Raw genomic sequence first — 8,422 nt, 5'->3', positions numbered from 1 at the left:
AAAAAAAAAAAAAAAAAATAGTCTCATCCTGCACTGCTCTCCTTTCCTGTAATCAAGAATCAAAAAAAGGTGTTTTTCTTAGAGCTGGGAGTGGACTTGGCATTTTATATACAATGTCACAAACCAAACAGAGATAAGTTGGAACAGCAGGTAGAATCAGAAATTCTTGGCCTTGGATATGAAAAGCCTATATGGCTGCACTGGGAAATAACCAAGTATTATAATAGGATAAACCCATCTGTGACATTGTTAGGAAATGACCACAGAACTTAATATCTTTCATTTGAAGCTATTTAAGTTGTTTGGCTGAAAGTCACGATTGGCTCCTTTGAGAATTGGTTCATCCCTGGTGGGGAGCCAGAGAATTACTAATTAAGATACGCAGTCGCTCAAATATTCCTCTGAAGAGGTCGGGGGAAAGCTTGGTTGTAAAACCATTAGGCAGTGTGGGGGACGAATGTGATCTGGGAAGCAGCGAGGTGTTTTCTGCTTTAGTTTCAGCTCTGGGGAGAAGGCAGGATCAGGAAAGCTCAAAGCGGGCAGGTCCTGGGATCCAGAGATTGTACGTGGCCGGACCTGAGGGACTATGCGCACACAGAGGGCACTTGCTCCCTGACAGCAGAAAACTCCTGCCTGTGTGGATGGGGAAGGTTCTAGAAGTGGGACCTGACCGCACTGCACTGGTTTAATGTACGTGACCCCTCACAAGGCCCATAGCTTTAATTATTATCTCACAGTTTCCAAGATGAACAGATAAAAAATAAGATGTTCTTGGTGAAAGTTAAATTTTAAATTTGTTTTTAGGAGACCAACAGCAGCAACCATGAAAGAACAAGGTCTAACGGAGTTGACTTGGGTTTGAGATGATATACTGGTAGACTTAGAAACTTTGACTCACCACTTCTGGTATATAATTTAATCTATAACTTGATTATTTTAGATCTCAGCATCCTCATTTGTAAAGTTGGCATAATGATACCTAACAAACGAAATGATAAATGAAAAATTTTAGATCAGGGCTTGAAACTTAGGATCCAACCAATAAATGTTTTTGTGTAAATGAATATCATTCCAGTCTCTTTTATGCACCCCTGACTCGTTTTCTCCTAGCTGGCACCTGCCTTTCTAAAGATAGGACACATAGGTAAAGTTCATGAAAAAACAACCAATTTCTTGATCACTTATTTTACAAATGTGGTGTATTTTAGTAACAGCAAATTTAATGCTCACCAGCCACAAAATTTGCATTAAGTCATATACATCCTTTTCTTTTCCCACTGTAAAATGCTAAAGGGTTTATATTGGGTAACAATTAGAGTCAATGAGTGGCCATCACCAAGGCTTTAAAATCCCTAAATAAGTAGAGTTAGGCAACCTTTGAAAGGAAAGTGAGTCTGCCTTAATCTGTGTTAATATCCAAGAACTTTCAGGCACAGCCTCCGGTATTCTGCCTGAATGACAAAGGTGACTGAAGTCGCATATACATGTCACGAGAACACAGATGCTTCTTTGAGGATAAAATTTAGGGAGCGCTGTAAAGATGATTCAGAGATGTGTACCTTCAGGCACAACATCAAAATGTGATCGCACAAGGGAGGGCAGAAGTGTGAAGAACTCACTGTAGTACTATTTCAAAAGTGAAAGTCTGGATGTGATCCCACTCCACTTAAGTCCAGTTTCCTGGTTCTCAGACCCCTGGCATGAAGGTGAGTTCTCTTAGGCCCTCGTGGGACTCACCTCCTTGCACAGGGCTCAGGACCAGGTCCAGTGTAGTTTTTACAAAGACAGAGATGCCAGCCTATTGCAGCTAAGTTATATATCTTATTCAAGCTGATACTCGTACTTCAGCCAGACAGAAAGGTCCTTAAATACTTTTCATAACATTTCACTATTTTGCATTAGCAGAATAATGCTGTAGAGAGAAAATGAAAGTAGATATCTTACATGCAAAAGGAAGTTATTTGGGACTACTGGGGAACTCATTAGATCAAAGAAGAGTTGAAAATCAATCCGTGTCAAGGGAGGCTCCGAGGATCCATTAGTAGGAGTAACTGGTCATCTCCTTTGGACGCTGATAAACATGGCTTAGCTCTATCTCCATCCCCACAGTGTGTTGTTGTTTCTCTTGAGACCCGAGTTCTGGGAAGAACAGTTGGGTTTCGCTGAAGATCCAGTGGGGAATGGAAGAGCTCGGGACACCGAATGACACAATCAAAAGAACTGATCAGCCTCGCAAGGCAAAGCTAGAGCGCTGTTACTCAGAGAACACTGGAAGTATTCTGGTCAGGCAAAACCTGTCTCTGAAATCACATCACACTGGCAGGTAATGATTTGACCCGGAGTAGAGCTTTCCCGGTGAATCAGCTTCCAATGCTGAATGAACTACAGCAGCAGCTAATTATCCCACCAACTCCTCACCGCTACTAGAACTCAACAATGGCAGGTCACTTTGGTAGAGATAATCTTGCAGGAAAACAAACAAAAAAAGAGAAAAGATCAAGGAAGACTAGAAAGAGAGGAAGAAGGAGAAGAAGAAGGGGGGCGGAGGAAGGGGAGAAGTGGGTCACACCATAGCCATCATCATCCAATAAGCACGAGCGTGGTGAAATCCTGTCAGTCCTTCCATCTGCCCTGTGTCCAACACACTTCACCCCAGACCCTCACCATGGCCCGTGGGAACAGGAAGAACATGCAAACAACATCTATGCCCAGAAGGAAAATCTTTCTTCTAGGTCAGCCCTGTCCCATGGGAATATAATGCCAGGCACGTAGTACTTTTCTAGAAAAATGCAGATAAAAATAAAAACATTAATATGTATTTTATCTGATTCACTATAGCCAAGACGTTAGCCGTTGAACACGTCATCAATATAAAGCCATAAATGAAATATTTTACATGTTTTCACATTAAGTCCTTGAAATGTGGTTTGTATTTTGTATTGACGTATTTGTATAGGTTGAATTGCACGTCCTCAAAATCCATGTGTCGATGTCCCAGCCCCCAGGACTTCAGAATGTGAGCTCATATGGAAGCAGGGTTGCTGCAGATGTGATTCGTAAAGATGAGGCCCTGCAAGAGTTGAGTGTGTCCCTAACCCAGTACGACTGATGTCGCTATGAAGAAGGGAAGGTTGGACACCCAGAGAGCACACAAGAACACCACATGAAGACTGAGTTATGCTACCCAAGTGAAGACCGATCAGAATGTAGGAGAAAGTCTAGGACTGGGCTACTCCTACCTCCTTCAAATGTGCATGGCCTCCTCCTACACAGTGAGCTCAGACTCTCAGACTTCCAGCCTGCAGAATGGTGAGGCAATGGCTTTGTGCTGTTAGTGTGTGTGGGAACAAACCTAGCGACTTCATACAGGGCACTTCTCAATTCAGGCCATCCACACTTCAAGAGCCACATGTGGCCGGTGGCCACCGTATTGGACAGTAATGGTTTAGAGCCTTCTACATTGGGGCTTTCACTTGAAAACATCCAGGTTCTCCTCCTTCTTTATCTGGGGTGTGTGTGTGTACACGCGCGTGTGTTTTCTTTCATTTAATGAGAAAGTAAAGGCAAACACTTTAGTTCCTGTCCACGTTTACTAAGCTAAAATGCTGTGTTTGTGTTTCGGATTCACAGTTGGCATTTTCCCAGCTCCTAGTCAATGTTCTGGCAAACTTCTACAGTGGTTACTTGGAGATGAAAGCAGGGACGCTTCCATGGTGAAGATCAGCGGGAAGAGGACACCACCTCTGCTTCTTCTGTGGTCAGAACAACCTCAGTCTACTCCGTGCAAAGGCAGTCAATTTATCGATGTCGGAAGATTCTGCAGTCTAAGGACTACATGTCTGAATAATGTGCATGTTTTAATGCTCCCTTCTCTTGGTTACAGGCAGGCTATCGGTGGGGCACAGGGGAGCTGCAAAAATGACTGCATTTATTGGACTCAGTTGGCTCTGTGAATAGCTCCCTTCCAACTCATTGGCCAGTGTGAACTGTTTGCAAACTTTTTTAACAGTGGCTCTTTTGTTCTCATCATGATATCAGTATGTGGTTAATCTATTAAACTGAGAAAACAATGGGCCTGATTCACAAACATAAGTAAAGAAATAAAAATCTCCTGTGTTCCTAGCATTCAGGGGGAAAAACCATCAGCATGTGCATATATTTTCTTCAGTGGTTTTGCTAGAAATACAAATATAACACAGGCATTTTACTGTTTCAACAACAACGAGCTTAAACTACAGTTTATTTGATAATTTTACTTGGTTCAACCCCTTTTCTCATTGCTTCCATGATGAATTTGGTGTCTGCCATTCTCTGGGGCCACCAGTTGGTTTGTATAAGACCTTTGCCCTGGGTCGTAGGTTCTAGCCTAGCCTGGCCTAGTGCCTCTGTTCTCTACAGAGCGAAACTGGACGTCAGGGATCATGATGAATCTTGGGGCTCAACCTGGCTAAAGAGGAAGGGGGGGGTCACAGAAATGAGCATCACTCTGGCACTCACTGGCTGGTTTGAGATGCCCCAAGATGCCCTAGGCTTTTAAAAAAATCTATTTTAATGTAATACAAGTAGATATTAATAAAGAAAATATAAAAAATACTCTTCTATAAAAAACAGAATTTCATAATAAAATAATCAGAGAATAATCAGGTCTATATGCCGTGTTATCATGAATGGCCAAATGCTTCTGAGGATATGTCATAAACAAAAAAAAAGATTCTCTTACAAAGAAGAAACAAACATGTAAGAGGACAAAACTTACTTTTCAACAAACAAAAGAAACTAGTACAAGTGTGACAAATTAGCATATATCAGAATATTTTTGAGACAACAGAATAGATCATTTTGGGAGTTACTTGAACTTTTCTCTATTTCCTATTTATCTATCTTTTTGTTTCGTGCTCTCTATCTCTCTCATAAGTGAAACCACACAATATTCAAGCCTGTGTGTCCAACTTCACATCATGTCCTCAAGTTGCATCCGTGTGCCTGAGAATGCCTCAAGTTTATCTCTCTTTATGGCATAGCGGTACTCCGCTGTGTATAAATACTGCATTTTCTTTACCTGCTCTGCACTGGATGCTCTGCTTTGGAAGGTCCAGCTTGAAAACAAAGGTTGTGCAGCTCCAGTGGTCATAGTTAGAGAGCATCAGGCAGCAGTTGTGGCCAGCATCAATAACACTGTCCTCAGAGACAAATGACACAGCAGGAGAGGCAGGAACTTGCTTTTCAGAATGGAGATCTGCACTCTTTCTGAGGCGTCAGCAACAGACAGGTGCTGTTCTGGCTGACCCAGGCCAGGCGGCTCCCAGCTGGCCTTGTGGACCCCCTCACTAGTGCCACTGCCAGCGAGGCCAGCCAAAAGGCATCTTGTTGCCCCAGGGTGAGTAATTTTAAAAGATTACGTGTTCAGGATGCAGAAAAGCTTGCTTTTCCCTGCTGGACAGTTCTGAAAATAGCTGGAAGTGTGTCGAAGGTCTTCATGGGTGACCTGAGACTCAAGAAGAAGTTTTGAAAGGAAACTATGAGTTCATGTAAGTGAGCATGTGTTCTCAGCTAGGTTTTCAGTGGGGAGACATGATTACTTCGAATCTAGAAGCCTGCCACCTTCCTAGTGCCTGCCTGGTTTCCCCCTGCCTTAGACTTCTCTCTGCGGGGCTGTAGACCTCAGACGTGCCTTGGAAAGAGGAGTCGGTTACTTGGTAGGCTGTGTGAGGCGGTGGGCAGCAATGTTGGTAGACACCCATCCTCATGACCTATTATTCCTTGTCATCGGCACATTCTGCTGGAGTAGAGTCCATTTTCCAGAGAGAGAGAGAGAGAGAGAGAGAGAGAGAGACCTTTAATTCCCTTCTCACAATAAAGAAGCATTCATTACATTTTCACACTAATAAGCAGCACACTTCTTTCTCACTAGTTTTCCTACAGTTACACTGCTGACCTGGTCTTGAAATTCATTATACCATGTGATGTCGACAGTGTGAGGAGATAGGGGAGTTTCAACTTGCTAAGATAAGAAAAATAACATCTCTGTCTTGTTTCTTTACTTAAAAACTAACGTGTACTTTCTCCATACATACAAGATGACAGGAATGTACGCATAGATAATTGAGAATTCAGCTCTCCCTTTGTCTAGGGAAATCAACTCTGTTTCAAAGAAGACAAAAGCAAATGCTTTCTCATAGTCCTTTTCTTCTGTTGATCCCCTCTGATTGTTGACAGTATGGTTTGACAATTCCTTTTTTCTTCTCACAAGTCTGTGTTCATGTCAGCATCCTCCCCATAGTGTTTCCTGCAGGTGTATTGATCATTCTCTCCCATAGTGAAAGAACAGCCAAGTCCACCTTGAGTGAGGCCACTCCAGCTCTAGAACCATCAAGCACCCTCCCATCATCCCCAGCCACATTCCTCACCTGTGAGAGGGGAAGGGTGGCTTCTGGTTGGCTCCTTTAGTATGAACGCAGCTAGGAGAGTAGCATGGACTGGGAAAGTACACAACTTATGAAAATGCTCAGGAAGCATTTCGTCCTCCTCTTTCCCAGAACAGAACACTAACCATGGTATTTATTCCTACCACTTATGGAGTCTGTGATATGTGCCAGGCATCAAACCTGTATGTTCTTTGTTAGACTTTGAACAGGTCTCTCTTTAGGTGGGTATAGCCATCTCACTTTTCAGGTAAGGAAAAGGCAAGATTCAGCAACTTAGCTCTGGTTTCTTAACTGTACTGGCAGAGCCCGAATTTAAAGTCAGACCTGTCAGGGTTAATTGAAGTACTGCACCAGAGTTACCCATAGTGGTGAGTTATCTTGTTTGGCACACTGTTAACAAACTAGTTCGGTGTGTCTTGCTACTTGGAAGTAAGGTATGCATACTATTAAGCACTCAGAGATGACCTCAGCCTCAGAGGAAATGCCGCCTGTTCCCCTGAGTCTATACTCCAGGGTAGGTAGACACCAAGCACTGCCCCCCCCTCAGCGGAGGGTTCTCTTCCTAAGACGGACTTGGAGTGTCAGGTCCCAGGGTATCCTCTGCTCCTCAGGGCACCTGGCCCCTCACCCCTTTGTGCTAGGAACTCAGAGACACCACCAAGAGACAACATCCTCTGTAAGCAGAAAAGGAGGCTCTGCTGACACGGAAAGGAACCAACGGGCCCTGGGACACAGTCATTCTCCACATCACTGTCCCATACCGCGTAGAGGATGCTCCTTTGTCTAAAGCTTTAGTCCACTCATTCTGACTCTTTACTATTCCATGGTGGCTTGCTCTGCCAGGGTAATGCTTTGGGGATCTTTTCTCTGAATTCTTTCCTAGATCACATATTTATGCTAAAACAGGAAACGCGAGGAAGCTGGGTATGGTGCTGCATGCCTATAGTTCCAGCACTCTGGGAGGATGAGGCAGGAGGATCACAAGTGTGAACCAGCCTGGGTAACTTAGCAACTTAGGGAGACTCTGTTTCAAAATAAAAATAAAATAAAGAAGGATTGGAGGCATTGCTTACCTTGAAGGCTCTGGGTCCAATCCCCAGTACCCTCCAAACAAAGTAAGAAAGAAAAAATATGAGTAATGCTATACTTTGTGTTTTTAAAATTTTATAAAATGGAGTACTACTCAGCCATAAAGAATGAGAAACTAGAGCCATTTATAGCTAAGTAAGTGCACACTGAGGCCATGCTCTTTTTGGGGGGGGGTACTGGGGATTGAACTTGGGTCCTTGCGCTTGCGAAGCAGGCCACCGAATCGCTGAACCGCTGAGCTAAATCCCTGGCCCGAGGCCACGCTCTTAAGTGAAAGGAATAAGACACACACACGTGTAAATACTGAATACTTTCTCTGGTGTGAAAAATCAAAAGAGCAAATAAGGATCAAAATGTGTAGTTGATATTGTGTAATAGGAAGAAAACGAAGAAAAGGTCTGAAGGAGTCCGGGAAGTGGGAGGGGTTGGGGAAAGGTAAGAAGGGAAAAGGAAAAAAACACGAGAAAAGGAAAGACACGGAAACAAAGTCTTTGTAAATGGAGAAGGGTGGAGGGGTAGAAGGAGGGCAGGGAAATGTGGAAAAGCAAAAACCAAGACCTGTCATGTAAAGGCACAAGATCGCAACGATGAATATAACTGTACTGTATACCTAAACTGTACCAGTAAACTTAATGGGGGGGTATGTATTCAAACAAGTACTTGCAAGAGATCTAATGCACTTATGAGAAGTACATAGTGCTATACCAGCACAAGACAAGGGGCAGGAAATGTCCTGGGCTGTGTGGTTTGGGGGTGCATTAGTTACCTGTTGTTGCTGTAACCAGTAGCACTATACATGGTGGCTCAAGGCAAAACAAACATCTTAGAGTTCTGGAAATCAGAAGTCTAAAATGGTCTGCAGGGCCTGATATCAAAGCATTAGTAGCCTGTGGTTTTCTTGGAGTCTC

The 8,422-nt window shown here is 43.4% G+C and overlaps 1 long non-coding RNA gene across 2 annotated transcripts in view; it reads left to right on the top strand.

The window, feature by feature from the left end:
* The window catches only part of LOC104852035, a 22,222-nt gene extending 18,201 nt beyond the window's left edge, over positions 1 to 4,021 (top strand). The window contains exons 2-3 of one of the 2 annotated variants that reach the window (XR_002024882.2): positions 2,999 to 3,309; positions 3,631 to 4,021. This is a non-coding gene — a long non-coding RNA (uncharacterized LOC104852035). Of the gene's footprint in view, positions 1 to 2,956; positions 3,310 to 3,630 lie in introns of both variants that reach the window. The other variant, XR_777388.2, reaches the window with a different exon arrangement.
* The last annotated feature ends 4,401 nt before the right edge of the window (positions 4,022 to 8,422 follow it).

The sequence above is a fragment of the Fukomys damarensis genome, unplaced genomic scaffold (genome assembly GCF_012274545.1).
Source record: "Fukomys damarensis isolate Sample0158 unplaced genomic scaffold, DMR_v1.0_HiC HiC_scaffold_32, whole genome shotgun sequence".
Lineage (NCBI taxonomy): Eukaryota > Metazoa > Chordata > Mammalia > Rodentia > Bathyergidae > Fukomys > Fukomys damarensis.
Note: the sequence above shows the minus strand (reverse complement) of the source record. Positions and strands in the feature narration are given on the sequence as shown.